The 25,373-nt window shown below is 42.6% G+C and overlaps 1 long non-coding RNA gene across 1 annotated transcript in view; it reads right to left on the reverse strand.

Annotated features, from left to right (window-relative positions):
* The window catches only part of LOC133069938 (uncharacterized), a 458,638-nt gene that overhangs the window by 389,235 nt on the left and 44,030 nt on the right, over positions 1-25,373 (reverse strand). The window lies entirely within an intron of this gene.

Here is a 25,373-nt window from a genome sequence, read left to right on the forward strand (position 1 = left end):
TATATAACTGATTCACTTTGCTGCACAGCAGAAACTAGCAGCACTGCAAAGAATGATATGACAATTAAAATTTAAAATAATAACACAATGAATCAAGACACATAAATCTAAGAACTGAAAACACAGAACCTCATCTCTCTCTCACAATGATTAGAACCACTGTTCATTTTTCTGACCCTGATGCTTCCTCAGGATATAGAGGAGTTTAGCCAAGTGCCCTGGGGCTGGGGCGGATGGGTGGCGGGGAGGGAAGCAGACTCAGTGTTTTGGGGATAGAAGACAATGTGGGCTGGCCTTGGCTGTGCTGAGCAGACCTCCCCCCTCGACTGACTCCCACTGAGACCTACTGCCCACCTGAACACTGTCTCCCAGGGCTCAGGGACATACCCAGTGTCATAGGAGCAGATGATCTGCTACACAAACACTGACATCACAAGGAAGGATCAACATGCTTGAAAAATAGCTCTGATAATGTTACACGGATTTTCCAAAGGCGTTTCAGAGAGATAGTTATCTATAGATGGATGAGGGGGAGAGAAGAAGAAACAAAGGGGCTGGCACAGAATTTTACCCATCGATATCCAGCTGGTGCAGTGGGAAAGAACCCACCTGCCAATGCAGGAAACACATGAGATACGGGCTCCGTCCCTGGGTCGAGAAGATTCCTCTGGAGTAGGAAGTGGCAATCTACTCCCGCACTCTTGCCAGGAAAACCCCATGGACAGAGGAGCCTGGTCTACAGTCCATGGCATCACAAAGAGCTGGGCTTGACTGAGCGGCTGAGCACACAGGTGTGTCACAAGGGACAACCTTCAAACAGGGGCTCACCTTACATGTGTTACTTGGAATGGCTTTTCACTCCTTTCCAAATGAAACTGGAGATGAAAAGCATGGAAATATATTTTAAAGAAATTCCCTTAAGTTTATAAAATATGTTCTGAGGAAGTTCAACTGGAAAAGGACTCTTTTGAATGGGACAGTCAGTCAGTTCAGTGGCTCAGTCATGGCTGACTCTTTGCGACCCCGTGGACTGCAGCACGCCAGGCCTTCCTGTTCATCACCAACTCCCGGAGTTTACTCAAACTCACGCCCATTGAGTTGGTGATGCCATCCAACCATCTCATCCTCTGTTGATCCCTTCTCCTCCCATCTGCAATCTTTCCCAGCATCAGGGTCTTTTCAAATGAGTCAGCTCTTCACATCAGGTGGCCAAAGTATTGGAGTTTCAGCTTTGGCATCAGTCCTTCCAACAAATATTCAGAACTGATTGCCTTCAGGATGGACTGGTTGGATCTCCTTGCAGTTCAAGGGACTCTCAAAAGTCTTCTGCAACACCACAGTTCAAAAGCATCAATTCTCCGGTGCTCAGCTTTCTTTAGACTCCCACTCTCACATCCATACATGACTACTGGAAAAACCACAGCTTTCACTAGATGGACCTCTCTTGGCAAAGTAATGTCTCTGCTTTTTAATATGCTGTCTAGGTTGGTCATGACTTTTCTTCAAAGGAGTCAGCGTCTTTTAAGTTCATGGCTGCAGTCACCAGCTGCAGTGATTTTGGAGCCCTAAATATAGTGTGTCACTGTTTCCCCATCGATTTGCCATGAAGTGATGGGACCAGATGCCGGGATCTTAGTCTTCTGAATGTTGAGCTTTAAGCCACTTTTCCACTCTCCTCTTTTACTTTCATCAAGAGGCTCTTCAGTTCTTCTCTTTCTGCCATAGCTGTGGTGTCATCAGCATGTCTGAGGTGATTGATATTTCTCCCAGCAACCTTGATTCCAGCTTGTGTTTCATCCAGCCCAGCGTTTCTCATGATGTGGCTGGAGCTGTGTAAACAAGATTTAGAAAGGCTAACTGGAAAATGAGTCAAGAGACAAAGCCACAGACAAACCTACACACCTATTTCACCTTACCTATGACCAAAGAGACAAGAAGACACAGTGGAGAAAAGATAGTCTCTTCAATAAGTGGTGCTGGGAAAACAGGACAGTTTCACGGAAAAGAATCAAATCAGAACAATCTCTAACACCACACATAAAAATAAACTCAAAATGGATTAAAGATCTAAATGGAAGACTAGGCACTATAAAAACGTTAAGAGAAAAACATAGGCAGAACACTCTCTGACACACATCGCAGAAAGATCTTCTATAAGCCACTTCCTAGAGTGATGAAAAGAAAAACAAAAATAAAAAAATGCAGCCTAATCAAACTTAAAAACTGACCCCTGGGAGACAGTGTTCTCCCAAAATGAAAAGAGCCCACAGAAAGGAAGAAAATATCTGCAAATGAAGTGACCAACAGGGGATTCATCTTCAAAATATTCAACAGCTCATGCAGCTCAACATTAAAAAAAAAAAAAAAAAAACTAATGTCGCCAATCAAATAATAGCTAGAAGATCTAAATACACATTTCTCCAAAGAAGGCATAAAGGTGGCCAAGAGGAACATGCAAAGACACTGAACATCACTAATCATTAGAGAAATACAAATCAAAAGTCCAATGAGGTATCGGCTCATACCAGTCAGAATGGCCATCATCAAAAAATCTACAAACAATAAATGCTGCAGAGGGTGTGGAGAAAAGGGAAGCCTCGTACATTGTTGGTGAGAATGTACATTGGTACAGCCACTATGGAAAACAGTATCAGTTCAGTGCAGTTGCTCAGTTCTGTCTGACAGTATGAAGGTTCTTAAAAGACTGAAAATAAGACTTACCATATGATAGAGTCATCTTACTCTTGGGCATATATCCACAGAAAACCAGAATTTGAAAAGATACATGTTCCCCAATGTCCGTTGCAGCACTATTTACAATAGCCAGAAGACGGTAGCAACTAAATGTTCCTCAATGGAGGAATAGATAGAGAAGATGTGGCTCATGTTTACAATGGAATATTCCCGACTCTTAAAAAGAACAAAATAATGCTATGTGTGCAACATGGATGAACCTGGAGATTGTCATACTGAGTGAAGTCTGATATAGAAAGACAAATATCATATGATGTCACTTACATATGGAATCCGAAAGAATGGTACATATAAACCTCTTTAGAGAAATAGAGTCTCAGATGTAGAGAACAGACTTACGGTACCAAAGAAGGCTGAAGGATAAATTAGGATCGACAAATACACTCTACTACACAGAAAATAGAGAAAGACCTACTGGAGAGCACAGGGAACTCTATTCAGTTCTTTGTAATAACCTACGTGGGAACAGAATCTAAAAACAGAGGGTGTATATATATATATAACTGATTCACTTTGCTGCACAGCAGAAACTAGCAGCACTGCAAAGAATGATATGACAATTAAAATTTAAAATAATAACACAATGAATCAAGACACATAAATCTAAGAACTGAAAACACAGAACCTCATCTCTCTCTCACAATGATTAGAACCACTGTTCATTTTTCTGACCCTGATGCTTCCTCAGGATATAGAGGAGTTTAGCCAAGTGCCCTGGGGCTGGGGCGGATGGGTGGCGGGCAGGGAAGCAGACTCAGTGTTTTGGGGATAGAAGACAATGTGGGCTGGCCTTGGCTGTGCTGAGCAGACCTCCCCCCTCGACTGACTCCCACTGAGACCTACTGCCCACCTGAACACTGTCTCCCAGGGCTCAGGGACATACCCAGTGTCATAGGAGCAGATGATCTGCTACACAAACACTGACATCACAAGGAAGGATCAACATGCTTGAAAAATAGCTCTGATAATGTTACACGGATTCTCCAAAGGCGTTTCAGAGAGATAGTTATCTATAGATGGATGAGGGGGAGAGAAGAAGAAACAAAGGGGCTGGCACAGAATTTTACCCATCGATATCCAGCTGGTGCAGTGGGAAAGAACCCACCTGCCAATGCAGGAAACACATGAGATACGGGCTCCGTCCCTGGGTCGAGAAGATTCCTCTGGAGTAGGAAGTGGCAATCTACTCCCGCACTCTTGCCAGGAAAACCCCATGGACAGAGGAGCCTGGTCTACAGTCCATGGCATCACAAAGAGCTGGGCTTGACTGAGCGGCTGAGCACACAGGTGTGTCACAAGGGACAACCTTCAAACAGGGGCTCACCTTACATGTGTTACTTGGAATGGCTTTTCACTCCTTTCCAAATGAAACTGGAGATGAAAAGCATGGAAATATATTTGAAAGAAATTCCCTTAAGTTTATAAAATATGTTCTGAGGAAGTTCAACTGGAAAAGGACTCTTTTGAATGGGACAGTCAGTCAGTTCAGTGGCTCAGTCATGGCTGACTCTTTGCGACCCCGTGGACTGCAGCACGCCAGGCCTTCCTGTTCATCACCAACTCCCGGAGTTTACTCAAACTCACGCCCATTGAGTTGGTGATGCCATCCAACCATCTCATCCTCTGTTGATCCCTTCTCCTCCCATCTGCAATCTTTCCCAGCATCAGGGTCTTTTCAAATGAGTCAGCTCTTCACATCAGGTGGCCAAAGTATTGGAGTTTCAGCTTTGGCATCAGTCCTTCCAACAAATATTCAGAACTGATTGCCTTCAGGATGGACTGGTTGGATCTCCTTGCAGTTCAAGGGACTCTCAAAAGTCTTCTGCAACACCACAGTTCAAAAGCATCAATTCTCCGGTGCTCAGCTTTCTTTAGACTCCCACTCTCACATCCATACATGACTACTGGAAAAACCACAGCTTTCACTAGATGGACCTCTCTTGGCAAAGTAATGTCTCTGCTTTTTAATATGCTGTCTAGGTTGGTCATGACTTTTCTTCAAAGGAGTCAGCGTCTTTTAAGTTCATGGCTGCAGTCACCAGCTGCAGTGATTTTGGAGCCCTAAATATAGTGTGTCACTGTTTCCCCATCGATTTGCCATGAAGTGATGGGACCAGATGCCGGGATCTTAGTCTTCTGAATGTTGAGCTTTAAGCCACTTTTCCACTCTCCTCTTTTACTTTCATCAAGAGGCTCTTCAGTTCTTCTCTTTCTGCCATAGCTGTGGTGTCATCAGCATGTCTGAGGTGATTGATATTTCTCCCAGCAACCTTGATTCCAGCTTGTGTTTCATCCAGCCCAGCGTTTCTCATGATGTGGCTGGAGCTGTGTAAACAAGATTTAGAAAGGCTAACTGGAAAATGAGTCAAGAGACAAAGCCACAGACAAACCTACACACCTATTTCACCTTACCTATGACCAAAGAGACAAGAAGACACAGTGGAGAAAAGATAGTCTCTTCAATAAGTGGTGCTGGGAAAACAGGACAGGTTCACGGAAAAGAATCAAATCAGAACAATCTCTAACACCACACATAAAAATAAACTCAAAATGGATTAAAGATCTAAATGGAAGACTAGGCACTATAAAAACGTTAAGAGAAAAACATAGGCAGAACACTCTCTGACACACATCGCAGAAAGATCTTCTATAAGCCACTTCCTAGAGTGATGAAAAGAAAAACAAAAATAAAAAAATGCAGCCTAATCAAACTTAAAAACTGACCCCTGGGAGACAGTGTTCTCCCAAAATGAAAAGAGCCCACAGGAAGGAAGAAAATATCTGCAAATGAAGTGACCAACAGGGGATTCATCTTCAAAATATTCAACAGCTCATGCAGCTCAACATTAAAAAAAAAAAAAAAAACTAATGTCGCCAATCAAACAATAGCTAGAAGATCTAAATACACATTTCTCCAAAGAAGGCATAAAGGTGGCCAAGAGGAACATGAAAAGACACTGAACATCACTAATCATTAGAGAAATACAAATCAAAAGTCCAATGAGGTATCGGCTCATACCAGTCAGAATGGCCATCATCAAAAAATCTACAAACAATAAATGCTGCAGAGGGTGTGGAGAAAAGGGAAGCCTCGTACATTGTTGGTGAGAATGTACATTGGTACAGCCACTATGGAAAACAGTATCAGTTCAGTGCAGTTGCTCAGTTCTGTCTGACAGTATGAAGGTTCTTAAAAGACTGAAAATAAGACTTACCATATGATAGAGTCATCTTACTCTTGGGCATATATCCACAGAAAACCAGAATTTGAAAAGATACATGTTCCCCAAATCCGTTGCAGCACCATTTACAATAGCCAGAAGACGGTAGCAACTAAATGTTCCTCAATGGAGGAATAGATAGAGAAGATGTGGCTCATGTTTACAATGGAATATTCCCGACTCTTAAAAAGAACAAAATAATGCTATGTGTGCAACATGGATGAACCTGGAGATTGTCATACTGAGTGAAGTCTGATATAGAAAGACAAATATCATATGATGTCACTTACATATGGAATCCGAAAGAATGGTACATATAAACCTCTTTAGAGAAATAGAGTCTCAGATGTAGAGAACAGACTTACGGTACCAAAGAAGGCTGAAGGATAAATTAGGATCGACAAATACACTCTACTACACAGAAAATAGAGAAAGACCTACTGGAGAGCACAGGGAACTCTATTCAGTTCTTTGTAATAACCTACGTGGGAACAGAATCTAAAAACAGAGGGTGTATATATATATATAACTGATTCACTTTGCTGCACAGCAGAAACTAGCAGCACTGCAAAGAATGATATGACAATTAAAATTTAAAATAATAACACAATGAATCAAGACACATAAATCTAAGAACTGAAAACACAGAACCTCATCTCTCTCTCACAATGATTAGAACCACTGTTCATTTTTCTGACCCTGATGCTTCCTCAGGATATACAGGAGTTTAGCCAAGTGCCCTGGGGCTGGGGCGGATGGGTGGCGGGGAGGGAAGCAGACTCAGTGTTTTGGGGATAGAAGACAATGTGGGCTGGCCTTGGCTGTGCTGAGCAGACCTCCCCCCTCGACTGACTCCCACTGAGACCTACTGCCCACCTGAACACTGTCTCCCAGGGCTCAGGGACATACCCAGTGTCATAGGAGCAGACGATCTGCTACACAAACACTGACATCACAAGGAAGGATCAACATGCTTGAAAAATAGCTCTGATAATGTTACACGGATTCTCCAAAGGCGTTTCAGAGAGATAGTTATCTATAGATGGATGAGGGGGAGAGAAGAAGAAACAAAGGGGCTGGCACAGAATTTTACCCATCGATATCCAGCTGGTGCAGTGGGAAAGAACCCACCTGCCAATGCAGGAAACACATGAGATACGGGCTCCGTCCCTGGGTCGAGAAGATTCCTCTGGAGTAGGAAGTGGCAACCTACTCCCGCACTCTTGCCAGGAAAACCCCATGGACAGAGGAGCCTGGTCTACAGTCCATGGCATCACAAAGAGCTGGGCTTGACTGAGCGGCTGAGCACACAGGTGTGTCACAAGGGACAACCTTCAAACAGGGGCTCACCTTACATGTGTTACTTGGAATGGCTTTTCACTCCTTTCCAAATGAAACTGGAGATGAAAAGCATGGAAATATATTTTAAAGAAATTCCCTTAAGTTTATAAAATATGTTCTGAGGAAGTTCAACTGGAAAAGGACTCTTTTGAATGGGACAGTCAGTCAGTTCAGTGGCTCAGTCATGGCTGACTCTTTGCGACCCCGTGGACTGCAGCACGCCAGGCCTTCCTGTTCATCACCAACTCCCGGAGTTTACTCAAACTCACGCCCATTGAGTTGGTGATGCCATCCAACCATCTCATCCTCTGTTGATCCCTTCTCCTCCCATCTGCAATCTTTCCCAGCATCAGGGTCTTTTCAAATGAGTCAGCTCTTCACATCAGGTGGCCAAAGTATTGGAGTTTCAGCTTTGGCATCAGTCCTTCCAACAAATATTCAGAACTGATTGCCTTCAGGATGGACTGGTTGGATCTCCTTGCAGTTCAAGGGACTCTCAAAAGTCTTCTGCAACACCACAGTTCAAAAGCATCAATTCTCCGGTGCTCAGCTTTCTTTAGACTCCCACTCTCACATCCATACATGACTACTGGAAAAACCACAGCTTTCACTAGATGGACCTCTCTTGGCAAAGTAATGTCTCTGCTTTTTAATATGCTGTCTAGGTTGGTCATGACTTTTCTTCAAAGGAGTCAGCGTCTTTTAAGTTCATGGCTGCAGTCACCAGCTGCAGTGATTTTGGAGCCCTAAATATAGTGTGTCACTGTTTCCCCATCGATTTGCCATGAAGTGATGGGACCAGATGCCGGGATCTTAGTCTTCTGAATGTTGAGCTTTAAGCCACTTTTCCACTCTCCTCTTTTACTTTCATCAAGAGGCTCTTCAGTTCTTCTCTTTCTGCCATAGCTGTGGTGTCATCAGCATGTCTGAGGTGATTGATATTTCTCCCAGCAACCTTGATTCCAGCTTGTGTTTCATCCAGCCCAGCGTTTCTCATGATGTGGCTGGAGCTGTGTAAACAAGATTTAGAAAGGCTAACTGGAAAATGAGTCAAGAGACAAAGCCACAGACAAACCTACACACCTATTTCACCTTACCTATGACCAAAGAGACAAGAAGACACAGTGGAGAAAAGATAGTCTCTTCAATAAGTGGTGCTGGGAAAACAGGACAGGTTCACGGAAAAGAATCAAATCAGAACAATCTCTAACACCACACATAAAAATAAACTCAAAATGGATTAAAGATCTAAATGGAAGACTAGGCACTATAAAAACGTTAAGAGAAAAACATAGGCAGAACACTCTCTGACACACATCGCAGAAAGATCTTCTATAAGCCACTTCCTAGAGTGATGAAAAGAAAAACAAAAATAAAAAAATGCAGCCTAATCAAACTTAAAAACTGACCCCTGGGAGACAGTGTTCTCCCAAAATGAAAAGAGCCCACAGGAAGGAAGAAAATATCTGCAAATGAAGTGACCAACAGGGGATTCATCTTCAAAATATTCAACAGCTCATGCAGCTCAACATTAAAAAAAAAAAAAAAAAAAAAAAACTAATGTCGCCAATCAAACAATAGCTAGAAGATCTAAATACACATTTCTCCAAAGAAGGCATAAAGGTGGCCAAGAGGAACATGAAAAGACACTGAACATCACTAATCATTAGAGAAATACAAATCAAAAGTCCAATGAGGTATCGGCTCATACCAGTCAGAATGGCCATCATCAAAAAATCTACAAACAATAAATGCTGCAGAGGGTGTGGAGAAAAGGGAAGCCTCGTACATTGTTGGTGAGAATGTACATTGGTACAGCCACTATGGAAAACAGTATCAGTTCAGTGCAGTTGCTCAGTTCTGTCTGACAGTATGAAGGTTCTTAAAAGACTGAAAATAAGACTTACCATATGATAGAGTCATCTTACTCTTGGGCATATATCCACAGAAAACCAGAATTTGAAAAGATACATGTTCCCCAAATCCGTTGCAGCACTATTTACAATAGCCAGAAGACGGTAGCAACTAAATGTTCCTCAATGGAGGAATAGATAGAGAAGATGTGGCTCATGTTTACAATGGAATATTCCCGACTCTTAAAAAGAACAAAATAATGCTATGTGTGCAACATGGATGAACCTGGAGATTGTCATACTGAGTGAAGTCTGATATAGAAAGACAAATATCATATGATGTCACTTACATATGGAATCCGAAAGAATGGTACATATAAACCTCTTTAGAGAAATAGAGTCTCAGATGTAGAGAACAGACTTACGGTACCAAAGAAGGCTGAAGGATAAATTAGGATCGACAAATACACTCTACTACACAGAAAATAGAGAAAGACCTACTGGAGAGCACAGGGAACTCTATTCAGTTCTTTGTAATAACCTACGTGGGAACAGAATCTAAAAACAGAGGGTGTATATATATATATAACTGATTCACTTTGCTGCACAGCAGAAACTAGCAGCACTGCAAAGAATGATATGACAATTAAAATTTAAAATAATAACACAATGAATCAAGACACATAAATCTAAGAACTGAAAACACAGAACCTCATCTCTCTCTCACAATGATTAGAACCACTGTTCATTTTTCTGACCCTGATGCTTCCTCAGGATATAGAGGAGTTTAGCCAAGTGCCCTGGGGCTGGGGCGGATGGGTGGCGGGGAGGGAAGCAGACTCAGTGTTTTGGGGATAGAAGACAATGTGGGCTGGCCTTGGCTGTGCTGAGCAGACCTCCCCCCTCGACTGACTCCCACTGAGACCTACTGCCCACCTGAACACTGTCTCCCAGGGCTCAGGGACATACCCAGTGTCATAGGAGCAGACGATCTGCTACACAAACACTGACATCACAAGGAAGGATCAACATGCTTGAAAAATAGCTCTGATAATGTTACACGGATTCTCCAAAGGCGTTTCAGAGAGATAGTTATCTATAGATGGATGAGGGGGAGAGAAGAAGAAACAAAGGGGCTGGCACAGAATTTTACCCATCGATATCCAGCTGGTGCAGTGGGAAAGAACCCACCTGCCAATGCAGGAAACACATGAGATACGGGCTCCGTCCCTGGGTCGAGAAGATTCCTCTGGAGTAGGAAGTGGCAACCTACTCCCGCACTCTTGCCAGGAAAACCCCATGGACAGAGGAGCCTGGTCTACAGTCCATGGCATCACAAAGAGCTGGGCTTGACTGAGCGGCTGAGCACACAGGTGTGTCACAAGGGACAACCTTCAAACAGGGGCTCACCTTACATGTGTTACTTGGAATGGCTTTTCACTCCTTTCCAAATGAAACTGGAGATGAAAAGCATGGAAATATATTTTAAAGAAATTCCCTTAAGTTTATAAAATATGTTCTGAGGAAGTTCAACTGGAAAAGGACTCTTTTGAATGGGACAGTCAGTCAGTTCAGTGGCTCAGTCATGGCTGACTCTTTGCGACCCCGTGGACTGCAGCACGCCAGGCCTTCCTGTTCATCACCAACTCCCGGAGTTTACTCAAACTCACGCCCATTGAGTTGGTGATGCCATCCAACCATCTCATCCTCTGTTGATCCCTTCTCCTCCCATCTGCAATCTTTCCCAGCATCAGGGTCTTTTCAAATGAGTCAGCTCTTCACATCAGGTGGCCAAAGTATTGGAGTTTCAGCTTTGGCATCAGTCCTTCCAACAAATATTCAGAACTGATTGCCTTCAGGATGGACTGGTTGGATCTCCTTGCAGTTCAAGGGACTCTCAAAAGTCTTCTCCAACACCACAGATCAAAAGCATCAATTCTCCGGTGCTCAGCTTTCTTTAGACTCCCACTCTCACATCCATACATGACTACTGGAAAAACCACAGCTTTCACTAGATGGACCTCTCTTGGCAAAGTAATGTCTCTGCTTTTTAATATGCTGTCTAGGTTGGTCGTGACTTTTCTTCAAAGGAGTCAGCGTCTTTTAAGTTCATGGCTGCAGTCACCAGCTGCAGTGATTTTGGAGCCCTAAATATAGTGTGTCACTGTTTCCCCATCGATTTGCCATGAAGTGATGGGACCAGATGCCGGGATCTTAGTCTTCTGAATGTTGAGCTTTAAGCCACTTTTCCACTCTCCTCTTTTACTTTCATCAAGAGGCTCTTCAGTTCTTCTCTTTCTGCCATAGCTGTGGTGTCATCAGCATGTCTGAGGTGATTGATATTTCTCCCAGCAACCTTGATTCCAGCTTGTGTTTCATCCAGCCCAGCGTTTCTCATGATGTGGCTGGAGCTGTGTAAACAAGATTTAGAAAGGCTAACTGGAAAATGAGTCAAGAGACAAAGCCACAGACAAACCTACACACCTATTTCACCTTACCTATGACCAAAGAGACAAGAAGACACAGTGGAGAAAAGATAGTCTCTTCAATAAGTGGTGCTGGGAAAACAGGACAGTTTCACGGAAAAGAATCAAATCAGAACAATCTCTAACACCACACATAAAAATAAACTCAAAATGGATTAAAGATCTAAATGGAAGACTAGGCACTATAAAAACGTTAAGAGAAAAACATAGGCAGAACACTCTCTGACACACATCGCAGAAAGATCTTCTATAAGCCACTTCCTAGAGTGATGAAAAGAAAAACAAAAATAAAAAAATGCAGCCTAATCAAACTTAAAAACTGACCCCTGGGAGACAGTGTTCTCCCAAAATGAAAAGAGCCCACAGAAAGGAAGAAAATATCTGCAAATGAAGTGACCAACAGGGGATTCATCTTCAAAATATTCAACAGCTCATGCAGCTCAACATTAAAAAAAAAAAAAAAAAAAAAAAAAACAACTAATGTCGCCAATCAAACAACAGGTAGAAGATCTAAATACACATTTCTCCAAAGAAGGCATAAAGGTGGCCAAGAGGAACATGCAAAGACACTGAACATCACTAATCATTAGAGAAATACAAATCAAAAGTCCAATGAGGTATCGGCTCATACCAGTCAGAATGGCCATCATCAAAAAATCTACAAACAATAAATGCTGCAGAGGGTGTGGAGAAAAGGGAAGCCTCGTACATTGTTGGTGAGAATGTACATTGGTACAGCCACTATGGAAAACAGTATCAGTTCAGTGCAGTTGCTCAGTTCTGTCTGACAGTATGAAGGTTCTTAAAAGACTGAAAATAAGACTTACCATATGATAGAGTCATCTTACTCTTGGGCATATATCCACAGAAAACCAGAATTTGAAAAGATACATGTTCCCCAATGTCCGTTGCAGCACTATTTACAATAGCCAGAAGACGGTAGCAACTAAATGTTCCTCAATGGAGGAATAGATAGAGAAGATGTGGCTCATGTTTACAATGGAATATTACCGACTCTTAAAAAGAACAAAATAATGCTATGTGTGCAACATGGATGAACCTGGAGATTGTCATACTGAGTGAAGTCTGATATAGAAAGACAAATATCATATGATGTCACTTACATATGGAATCCGAAAGAATGGTACATATAAACCTCTTTAGAGAAATAGAGTCTCAGATGTAGAGAACAGACTTACGGTACCAAAGAAGGCTGAAGGATAAATTAGGATCGACAAATACACTCTACTACACAGAAAATAGAGAAAGACCTACTGGAGAGCACAGGGAACTCTATTCAGTTCTTTGTAATAACCTACGTGGGAACAGAATCTAAAAACAGAGGGTGTATATATATATAACTGATTCACTTTGCTGCACAGCAGAAACTAGCAGCACTGCAAAGAATGATATGACAATTAAATTTTAAAATAATAACACAATGAATCAAGACACATAAATCTAAGAACTGAAAACACAGAACCTCATCTCTCTCTCACAATGATTAGAACCACTGTTCATTTTTCTGACCCTGATGCTTCCTCAGGATATAGAGGAGTTTAGCCAAGTGCCCTGGGGCTGGGGCGGATGGCTGGCGGGGAGGGAAGCAGACTCAGTGTTTTGGGGATAGAAGACAATGTGGGCTGGCCTTGGCTGTGCTGAGCAGACCTCCCCCCTCGACTGACTCCCACTGAGACCTACTGCCCACCTGAACACTGTCTCCCAGGGCTCAGGGACATACCCAGTGTCATAGGAGCAGATGATCTGCTACACAAACACTGACATCACAAGGAAGGATCAACATGCTTGAAAAATAGCTCTGATAATGTTACACGGATTCTCCAAAGGCGTTTCAGAGAGATAGTTATCTATAGATGGATGAGGGGGAGAGAAGAAGAAACAAAGGGGCTGGCACAGAATTTTACCCATCGATATCCAGCTGGTGCAGTGGGAAAGAACCCACCTGCCAATGCAGGAAACACATGAGATACGGGCTCCGTCCCTGGGTCGAGAAGATTCCTCTGGAGTAGGAAGTGGCAACCTACTCCCGCACTCTTGCCAGGAAAACCCCATGGACAGAGGAGCCTGGTCTACAGTCCATGGCATCACAAAGAGCTGGGCTTGACTGAGCGGCTGAGCACACAGGTGTGTCACAAGGGACAACCTTCAAACAGGGGCTCACCTTACATGTGTTACTTGGAATGGCTTTTCACTCCTTTCCAAATGAAACTGGAGATGAAAAGCATGGAAATATATTTTAAAGAAATTCCCTTAAGTTTATAAAATATGTTCTGAGGAAGTTCAACTGGAAAAGGACTCTTTTGAATGGGACAGTCAGTCAGTTCAGTGGCTCAGTCATGGCTGACTCTTTGCGACCCCGTGGACTGCAGCACGCCAGGCCTTCCTGTTCATCACCAACTCCCGGAGTTTACTCAAACTCACGCCCATTGAGTTGGTGATGCCATCCAACCATCTCATCCTCTGTTGATCCCTTCTCCTCCCATCTGCAATCTTTCCCAGCATCAGGGTCTTTTCAAATGAGTCAGCTCTTCACATCAGGTGGCCAAAGTATTGGAGTTTCAGCTTTGGCATCAGTCCTTCCAACAAATATTCAGAACTGATTGCCTTCAGGATGGACTGGTTGGATCTCCTTGCAGTTCAAGGGACTCTCAAAAGTCTTCTCCAACACCACAGATCAAAAGCATCAATTCTCCGGTGCTCAGCTTTCTTTAGACTCCCACTCTCACATCCATACATGACTACTGGAAAAACCACAGCTTTCACTAGATGGACCTCTCTTGGCAAAGTAATGTCTCTGCTTTTTAATATGCTGTCTAGGTTGGTCGTGACTTTTCTTCAAAGGAGTCAGCGTCTTTTAAGTTCATGGCTGCAGTCACCAGCTGCAGTGATTTTGGAGCCCTAAATATAGTATGTCACTGTTTCCCCATCGATTTGCCATGAAGTGATGGGACCAGATGCCGGGATCTTAGTCTTCTGAATGTTGAGCTTTAAGCCACTTTTCCACTCTCCTCTTTTACTTTCATCAAGAGGCTCTTCAGTTCTTCTCTTTCTGCCATAGCTGTGGTGTCATCAGCATGTCTGAGGTGATTGATATTTCTCCCAGCAACCTTGATTCCAGCTTGTGTTTCATCCAGCCCAGCGTTTCTCATGATGTGGCTGGAGCTGTGTAAACAAGATTTAGAAAGGCTAACTGGAAAATGAGTCAAGAGACAAAGCCACAGACAAACCTACACACCTATTTCACCTTACCTATGACCAAAGAGACAAGAAGACACAGTGGAGAAAAGATAGTCTCTTCAATAAGTGGTGCTGGGAAAACAGGACAGTTTCACGGAAAAGAATCAAATCAGAACAATCTCTAACACCACACATAAAAATAAACTCAAAATGGATTAAAGATCTAAATGGAAGACTAGGCACTATAAAAACGTTAAGAGAAAAACATAGGCAGAACACTCTCTGACACACATCGCAGAAAGATCTTCTATAAGCCACTTCCTAGAGTGATGAAAAGAAAAACAAAAATAAAAAAATGCAGCCTAATCAAACTTAAAAACTGACCCCTGGGAGACAGTGTTCTCCCAAAATGAAAAGAGCCCACAGAAAGGAAGAAAATATCTGCAAATGAAGTGACCAACAGGGGATTCATCTTCAAAATATTCAACAGCTCATGCAGCTCAACATTAAAAAAAAAAAAAAAAAAAAACTAATGTCGCCAATCAAACAATAGCTAGAAGATCTAAATACACATTTCTCCAAAGAAGGCATAAAGGTGGCCAAGAGGAACATGAAAAGACACTGAACATCACTAATCATTAGAGAAATACAAATCAAAAGTCCAATGAGGTATCGGCTCATACCAGTCAGAATGGCCATCATCAAAAAATCTACAAACAACAAATGCTGCAGAGGGTGTGGAGAAAAGGGAAGCCTCGTACATTGTTGGTGAGAATGTACATTGGTACAGCCACTATGGAAAACAGTATCAGTTCAGTGCAGTTGCTCAGTTCTGTCTGACAGTATGAAGGTTCTTAAAAGACTGAAAATAAGACTTACCATATGATAGAGTCATCTTACTCTTGGGCATATATCCACAGAAAACCAGAATTTGAAAAGATACATGTTCCCCAATGTCCGTTGCAGCACTATTTACAATAGCCAGAAGACGGTAGCAACTAAATGTTCCTCAGTGGAGGAATAGATAGAGAAGATGTGGCTCATGTTTACAATGGAATATTACCGACTCTTAAAAAGAACAAAATAATGCTATGTGTGCAACATGGATGAACCTGGAGATTGTCATACTGAGTGAAGTCTGATATAGAAAGACAAATATCATATGATGTCACTTACATATGGAATCCGAAAGAATGGTACATATAAACCTCTTTAGAGAAATAGAGTCTCAGATGTAGAGAACAGACTTACGGTACCAAAGAAGGCTGAAGGATAAATTAGGATCGACAAATACACTCTACTACACAGAAAATAGAGAAAGACCTACTGGAGAGCACAGGGAACTCTATTCAGTTCTTTGTAGTAACCTACGTGGGAACAGAATCTAAAAACAGAGGGTGTATATATATATATAACTGATTCACTTTGCTGCACAGCAGAAACTAGCAGCACTGCAAAGAATGATATGACAATTAAAATTTAAAATAATAACACAATGAATCAAGACACATACATCTAAGAACTGAAAACACAGAACCTCATCTCTCTCTCACAATGATTAGAACCACTGTTCATTTTTCTGACCCTGATGCTTCCTCAGGATATAGAGGAGTTTAGCCAAGTGCCCTGGGGCTGGGGCGGATGGGTGGCGGGGAGGGAAGCAGACTCAGTGTTTTGGGGATAGAAGACAATGTGGGCTGGCCTTGGCTGTGCTGAGCAGACCTCCCCCCTCGACTGACTCCCACTGAGACCTACTGCCCACCTGAACACTGTCTCCCAGGGCTCAGGGACATACCCAGTGTCATAGGAGCAGATGATCTGCTACACAAACACTGACATCACAAGGAAGGATCAACATGCTTGAAAAATAGCTCTGATAATGTTACACGGATTCTCCAAAGGCGTTTCAGAGAGATAGTTATCTATAGATGGATGAGGGGGAGAGAAGAAGAAACAAAGGGGCTGGCACAGAATTTTACCCATCGATATCCAGCTGGTGCAGTGGGAAAGAACCCACCTGCCAATGCAGGAAACACATGAGATACGGGCTCCGTCCCTGGGTCGAGAAGATTCCTCTGGAGTAGGAAGTGGCAACCTACTCCCGCACTCTTGCCAGGAAAACCCCATGGACAGAGGAGCCTGGTCTACAGTCCATGGCATCACAAAGAGCTGGGCTTGACTGAGCGGCTGAGCACACAGGTGTGTCACAAGGGACAACCTTCAAACAGGGGCTCACCTTACATGTGTTACTTGGAATGGCTTTTCACTCCTTTCCAAATGAAACTGGAGATGAAAAGCATGGAAATATATTTTAAAGAAATTCCCTTAAGTTTATAAAATATGTTCTGAGGAAGTTCAACTGGAAAAGGACTCTTTTGAATGGGACAGTCAGTCAGTTCAGTGGCTCAGTCATGGCTGACTCTTTGCGACCCCGTGGACTGCAGCACGCCAGGCCTTCCTGTTCATCACCAACTCCCGGAGTTTACTCAAACTCACGCCCATTGAGTTGGTGATGCCATCCAACCATCTCATCCTCTGTTGATCCCTTCTCCTCCCATCTGCAATCTTTCCCAGCATCAGGGTCTTTTCAAATGAGTCAGCTCTTCACATCAGGTGGCCAAAGTATTGGAGTTTCAGCTTTGGCATCAGTCCTTCCAACAAATATTCAGAACTGATTGCCTTCAGGATGGACTGGTTGGATCTCCTTGCAGTTCAAGGGACTCTCAAAAGTCTTCTCCAACACCACAGATCAAAAGCATCAATTCTCCGGTGCTCAGCTTTCTTTAGACTCCCACTCTCACATCCATACATGACTACTGGAAAAACCACAGCTTTCACTAGATGGACCTCTCTTGGCAAAGTAATGTCTCTGCTTTTTAATATGCTGTCTAGGTTGGTCATGACTTTTCTTCAAAGGAGTCAGCGTCTTTTAAGTTCATGGCTGCAGTCACCAGCTGCAGTGATTTTGGAGCCCTAAATATAGTGTGTCACTGTTTCCCCATCGATTTGCCATGAAGTGATGGGACCAGATGCCGGGATCTTAGTCTTCTGAATGTTGAGCTTTAAGCCACTTTTCCACTCTCCTCTTTTACTTTCATCAAGAGGCTCTTCAGTTCTTCTCTTTCTGCCATAGCTGTGGTGTCATCAGCATGTCTGAGGTGATTGATATTTCTCCCAGCAACCTTGATTCCAGCTTGTGTTTCATCCAGCCCAGCGTTTCTCATGATGTGGCTGGAGCTGTGTAAACAAGATTTAGAAAGGCTAACTGGAAAATGAGTCAAGAGACAAAGCCACAGACAAACCTACACACCTATTTCACCTTACCTATGACCAAAGAGACAAGAAGACACAGTGGAGAAAAGATAGTCTCTTCAATAAGTGGTGCTGGGAAAACAGGACAGTTTCACGGAAAAGAATCAAATCAGAACAATCTCTAACACCACACATAAAAATAAACTCAAAATGGATTAAAGATCTAAATGGAAGACTAGGCACTATAAAAACGTTAAGAGAAAAACATAGGCAGAACACTCTCTGACACACATCGCAGAAAGATCTTCTATAAGCCACTTCCTAGAGTGATGAAAAGAAAAACAAAAATAAAAAAATGCAGCCTAATCAAACTTAAAAACTGACCCCTGGGAGACAGTGTTCTCCCAAAATGAAAAGAGCCCACAGAAAGGAAGAAAATATCTGCAAATGAAGTGACCAACAGGGGATTCATCTTCAAAATATTCAACAGCTCATGCAGCTCAACATTAAAAAAAAAAAAAAAAAAACTAATGTCGCCAATCAAACAACAGGTAGAAGATCTAAATACACATTTCTCCAAAGAAGGCATAAAGGTGGCCAAGAGGAACATGCAAAGAAACTGAACATCACTAATCATTAGAGAAATACAAATCAAAAGTCCAATGAGGTATCAGCTCATACCACTCAGAATGGCCATCATCAAAAAATCTACAAACAACAAATGCTGCAGAGGGTGTGGAGAAAAGGGAAGCCTCGTACATTGTTGGTGAGAATGTACATTGGTACAGCCACTATGGAAAACAGTATCAGTTCAGTGCAGTTGCTCAGTTCTGTCTGACAGTATGAAGGTTCTTAAAAGACTGAAAATAAGACTTACCATATGATAGAGTCATCTTACTCTTGGGCATATATCCACAGAAAACCAGAATTTGAAAAGATACATGTTCCCCAATGTCCGTTGCAGCACTATTTACAATAGCCAGAAGACGGTAGCAACTAAATGTTCCTCAATGGAGGAATAGATAGAGAAGATGTGGCTCATGTTTACAATGGAATATTACCGACTCTTAAAAAGAACAAAATAATGCTATGTGTGCAACATGGATGAACCTGGAGATTGTCATACTGAGTGAAGTCTGATATAGAAAGACAAATATCATATGATGTCACTTACATATGGAATCCGAAAGAATGGTACATATAAACCTCTTTAGAGAAATAGAGTCTCAGATGTAGAGAACAGACTTACGGTACCAAAGAAGGCTGAAGGATAAATTAGGATCGACAAATACACTCTACTACACAGAAAATAGAGAAAGACCTACTGGAGAGCACAGGGAACTCTATTCAGTTCTTTGTAGTAACCTACGTGGGAACAGAATCTAAAAACAGAGGGTGTATATATATATATATAACTGATTCACTTTGCTGCACAGCAGAAACTAGCAGCACTGCAAAGAATGATATGACAATTAAAATTTAAAATAATAACACAATGAATCAAGACACATAAATCTAAGAACTGAAAACACAGAACCTCATCTCTCGCTCACAATGATTAGAACCACTGTTCATTGTTCTGACCCTGATGCTTCCTCAGGATATACAGGAGTTTAGCCAAGTGCCCTGGGGCTGGGGCGGATGGGTGGCGGGGAGGGAAGCAGACTCAGTGTTTTGGGGATAGAAGACAATGTGGGCTGGCCTTGGCTGTGCTGAGCAGACCTCCCCCCTCGACTGACTCCCACTGAGACCTACTGCCCACCTGAACACTGTCTCCCAGGGCTCAGGGACATACCCAGTGTCATAGGAGCAGATGATCTGCTACACAAACACTGACATCACAAGGAAGGATCAACATGCTTGAAAAATAGCTCTGATAATGTTACACGGATTCTCCAAAGGCGTTTCAGAGAGATAGTTATCTATAGATGGATGAGGGGGAGAGAAGAAGAAACAAAGGGGCTGGCACAGAATTTTACCCATCGATATCCAGCTGGTGCAGTGGGAAAGAACCCACCTGCCAATGCAGGAAACACATGAGATACGGGCTCCGTCCCTGGGTCGAGAAGATTCCTCTGGAGTAGGAAGTGGCAACCTACTCCCGCACTCTTGCCAGGAAAACCCCATGGACAGAGGAGCCTGGTCTACAGTCCATGGCATCACAAAGAGCTGGGCTTGACTGAGCGGCTGAGCACACAGGTGTGTCACAAGGGACAACCTTCAAACAGGGGCTCACCTTACATGTGTTACTTGGAATGGCTTTTCACTCCTTTCCAAATGAAACTGGAGATGAAAAGCATGGAAATATATTTTAAAGAAATTCCCTTAAGTTTATAAAATATGTTCTGAGGAAGTTCAACTGGAAAAGGACTCTTTTGAATGGGACAGTCAGTCAGTTCAGTGGCTCAGTCATGGCTGACTCTTTGCGACCCCGTGGACTGCAGCACGCCAGGCCTTCCTGTTCATCACCAACTCCCGGAGTTTACTCAAACTCACGCCCATTGAGTTGGTGATGCCATCCAACCATCTCATCCTCTGTTGATCCCTTCTCCTCCCATCTGCAATCTTTCCCAGCATCAGGGTCTTTTCAAATGAGTCAGCTCTTCACATCAGGTGGCCAAAGTATTGGAGTTTCAGCTTTGGCATCAGTCCTTCCAACAAATATTCAGAACTGATTGCCTTCAGGATGGACTGGTTGGATCTCCTTGCAGTCCAAGGGACTCTCAAAAGTCTTCTCCAACACCACAGATCAAAAGCATCAATTCTCCGGTGCTCAGCTTTCTTTAGACTCCCACTCTCACATCCATACATGACTACTGGAAAAACCACAGCTTTGACTAGATGGACCTCTCTTGGCAAAGTAATGTCTCTGCTTTTTAATATGCTGTCTAGGTTGGTCATGACTTTTCTTCAAAGGAGTCAGCGTCTTTTAAGTTCATGGCTGCAGTCACCAGCTGCAGTGATTTTGGAGCCCTAAATATAGTGTGTAACTGTTTCCCCATCAATTTGCCATGAAGTGATGGGACCAGATGCCGGGATCTTAGTCTTCTGAATGTTGAGCTTTAAGCCACTTTTCCACTCTCCTCTTTTACTTTCACCAAGAGGCTCTTCAGTTCTTCTCTTTCTGCCATAGCTGTGGTGTCATCAGCATGTCTGAGGTGATTGATATTTCTCCCAGCAACCTTGATTCCAGCTTGTGTTTCATCCAGCCCAGCGTTTCTCATAATGTGGCTGGAGCTGTGTAAACAAGATTTAGAAAGGCTAACTGGAAAATGAGTCAAGAGACAAAGCCACAGACAAACCTACACACCTATTTCACCTTACCTATGACCAAAGAGACAAGAAGACACAGTGGAGAAAAGATAGTCTCTTCAATAAGTGGTGCTGGGAAAACAGGACAGTTTCACGGAAAAGAATCAAATCAGAACAATCTCTAACACCACACATAAAAATAAACTCAAAATGGATTAAAGATCTAAATGGAAGACTAGGCACTATAAAAACGTTAAGAGAAAAACATAGGCAGAACACTCTCTGACACACATCGCAGAAAGATCTTCTATAAGCCACTTCCTAGAGTGATGAAAAGAAAAACAAAAATAAAAAAATGCAGCCTAATCAAACTTAAAAACTGACCCCTGGGAGACAGTGTTCTCCCAAAATGAAAAGAGCCCACAGAAAGGAAGAAAATATCTGCAAATGAAGTGACCAACAGGGGATTCATCTTCAAAATATGCAACAGCTCATGCAGCTCAACATTAAAAAAAAAAAAAAAAAAACTAATGTCGCCAATCAAACAATAGGTAGAAGATCTAAATACACATTTCTCCAAAGAAGGCATAAAGGTGGCCAAGAGGAACATGAAAAGACACTGAACATCACTAATCATTAGAGAAATACAAATCAAAACTCCAATGAGGTGTCGGCTCATACCAGTCAGAATGGCCATCATCAAAAAATCTACAAACAATAAATGCTGCAGAGGGCGTGGAGAAAAGGGAAGCCTCGTACATTGTTGGTGAGAATGTACATTGGTACAGCCACTATGGAAAACAGTATCAGTTCAGTGCAGTTGCTCAGTTCTGTCTGACAGTATGAAGGTTCTTAAAAGACTGAAAATAAGACTTACCATATGATAGAGTCATCTTACTCTTGGGCATATATCCACAGAAAACCAGAATTTGAAAAGATACATGTTCCCCAATGTCCGTTGCAGCACTATTTACAATAGCCAGAAGACGGTAGCAACTAAATGTTCCTCAATGGAGGAATAGATAGAGAAGATGTGGCTCATGTTTACAATGGAATATTACCGACTCTTAAAAAGAACAAAATAATGCTATGTGTGCAACATGGATGAACCTGGAGATTGTCATACTGAGTGAAGTCTGATATAGAAAGACAAATATCATATGATGTCACTTACATATGGAATCCGAAAGAATGGTACATATAAACCTCTTTAGAGAAATAGAGTCTCAGATGTAGAGAACAGACTTACGGTACCAAAGAAGGCTGAAGGATAAATTAGGATCGACAAATACACTCTACTACACAGAAAATAGAGAAAGACCTACTGGAGAGCACAGGGAACTCTATTCAGTTCTTTGTAATAACCTACGTGGGAACAGAATCTAAAAACAGAGGGTGTATATATATATAACTGATTCACTTTGCTGCACAGCAGAAACTAGCAGCACTGCAAAGAATGATATGACAATTAAATTTTAAAATAATAACACAATGAATCAAGACACATAAATCTAAGAACTGAAAACACAGAACCTCATCTCTCTCTCACAATGATTAGAACCACTGTTCATTTTTCTGACCCTGATGCTTCCTCAGGATATAGAGGAGTTTAGCCAAGTGCCCTGGGGCTGGGGCGGATGGCTGGCGGGGAGGGAAGCAGACTCAGTGTTTTGGGGATAGAAGACAATGTGGGCTGGCCTTGGCTGTGCTGAGCAGACCTCCCCCCTCGACTGACTCCCACTGAGACCTACTGCCCACCTGAACACTGTCTCCCAGGGCTCAGGGACATACCCAGTGTCATAGGAGCAGATGATCTGCTACACAAACACTGACATCACAAGGAAGGATCAACATGCTTGAAAAATAGCTCTGATAATGTTACACGGATTCTCCAAAGGCGTTTCAGAGAGATAGTTATCTATAGATGGATGAGGGGGAGAGAAGAAGAAACAAAGGGGCTGGCACAGAATTTTACCCATCGATATCCAGCTGGTGCAGTGGGAAAGAACCCACCTGCCAATGCAGGAAACACATGAGATACGGGCTCCGTCCCTGGGTCGAGAAGATTCCTCTGGAGTAGGAAGTGGCAACCTACTCCCGCACTCTTGCCAGGAAAACCCCATGGACAGAGGAGCCTGGTCTACAGTCCATGGCATCACAAAGAGCTGGGCTTGACTGAGCGGCTGAGCACACAGGTGTGTCACAAGGGACAACCTTCAAACAGGGGCTCACCTTACATGTGTTACTTGGAATGGCTTTTCACTCCTTTCCAAATGAAACTGGAGATGAAAAGCATGGAAATATATTTTAAAGAAATTCCCTTAAGTTTATAAAATATGTTCTGAGGAAGTTCAACTGGAAAAGGACTCTTTTGAATGGGACAGTCAGTCAGTTCAGTGGCTCAGTCATGGCTGACTCTTTGCGACCCCGTGGACTGCAGCACGCCAGGCCTTCCTGTTCATCACCAACTCCCGGAGTTTACTCAAACTCACGCCCATTGAGTTGGTGATGCCATCCAACCATCTCATCCTCTGTTGATCCCTTCTCCTCCCATCTGCAATCTTTCCCAGCATCAGGGTCTTTTCAAATGAGTCAGCTCTTCACATCAGGTGGCCAAAGTATTGGAGTTTCAGCTTTGGCATCAGTCCTTCCAACAAATATTCAGAACTGATTGCCTTCAGGATGGACTGGTTGGATCTCCTTGCAGTTCAAGGGACTCTCAAAAGTCTTCTCCAACACCACAGATCAAAAGCATCAATTCTCCGGTGCTCAGCTTTCTTTAGACTCCCACTCTCACATCCATACATGACTACTGGAAAAACCACAGCTTTCACTAGATGGACCTCTCTTGGCAAAGTAATGTCTCTGCTTTTTAATATGCTGTCTAGGTTGGTCGTGACTTTTCTTCAAAGGAGTCAGCGTCTTTTAAGTTCATGGCTGCAGTCACCAGCTGCAGTGATTTTGGAGCCCTAAATATAGTATGTCACTGTTTCCCCATCGATTTGCCATGAAGTGATGGGACCAGATGCCGGGATCTTAGTCTTCTGAATGTTGAGCTTTAAGCCACTTTTCCACTCTCCTCTTTTACTTTCATCAAGAGGCTCTTCAGTTCTTCTCTTTCTGCCATAGCTGTGGTGTCATCAGCATGTCTGAGGTGATTGATATTTCTCCCAGCAACCTTGATTCCAGCTTGTGTTTCATCCAGCCCAGCGTTTCTCATGATGTGGCTGGAGCTGTGTAAACAAGATTTAGAAAGGCTAACTGGAAAATGAGTCAAGAGACAAAGCCACAGACAAACCTACACACCTATTTCACCTTACCTATGACCAAAGAGACAAGAAGACACAGTGGAGAAAAGATAGTCTCTTCAATAAGTGGTGCTGGGAAAACAGGACAGTTTCACGGAAAAGAATCAAATCAGAACAATCTCTAACACCACACATAAAAATAAACTCAAAATGGATTAAAGATCTAAATGGAAGACTAGGCACTATAAAAACGTTAAGAGAAAAACATAGGCAGAACACTCTCTGACACACATCGCAGAAAGATCTTCTATAAGCCACTTCCTAGAGTGATGAAAAGAAAAACAAAAATAAAAAAATGCAGCCTAATCAAACTTAAAAACTGACCCCTGGGAGACAGTGTTCTCCCAAAATGAAAAGAGCCCACAGAAAGGAAGAAAATATCTGCAAATGAAGTGACCAACAGGGGATTCATCTTCAAAATATTCAACAGCTCATGCAGCTCAACATTAAAAAAAAAAAAAAAAAAAAACTAATGTCGCCAATCAAACAATAGCTAGAAGATCTAAATACACATTTCTCCAAAGAAGGCATAAAGGTGGCCAAGAGGAACATGAAAAGACACTGAACATCACTAATCATTAGAGAAATACAAATCAAAAGTCCAATGAGGTATCGGCTCATACCAGTCAGAATGGCCATCATCAAAAAATCTACAAACAACAAATGCTGCAGAGGGTGTGGAGAAAAGGGAAGCCTCGTACATTGTTG

The sequence above is a fragment of the Dama dama genome, chromosome 15 (assembly GCF_033118175.1).
Source record: "Dama dama isolate Ldn47 chromosome 15, ASM3311817v1, whole genome shotgun sequence".
Classification (NCBI taxonomy): domain Eukaryota; kingdom Metazoa; phylum Chordata; class Mammalia; order Artiodactyla; family Cervidae; genus Dama; species Dama dama.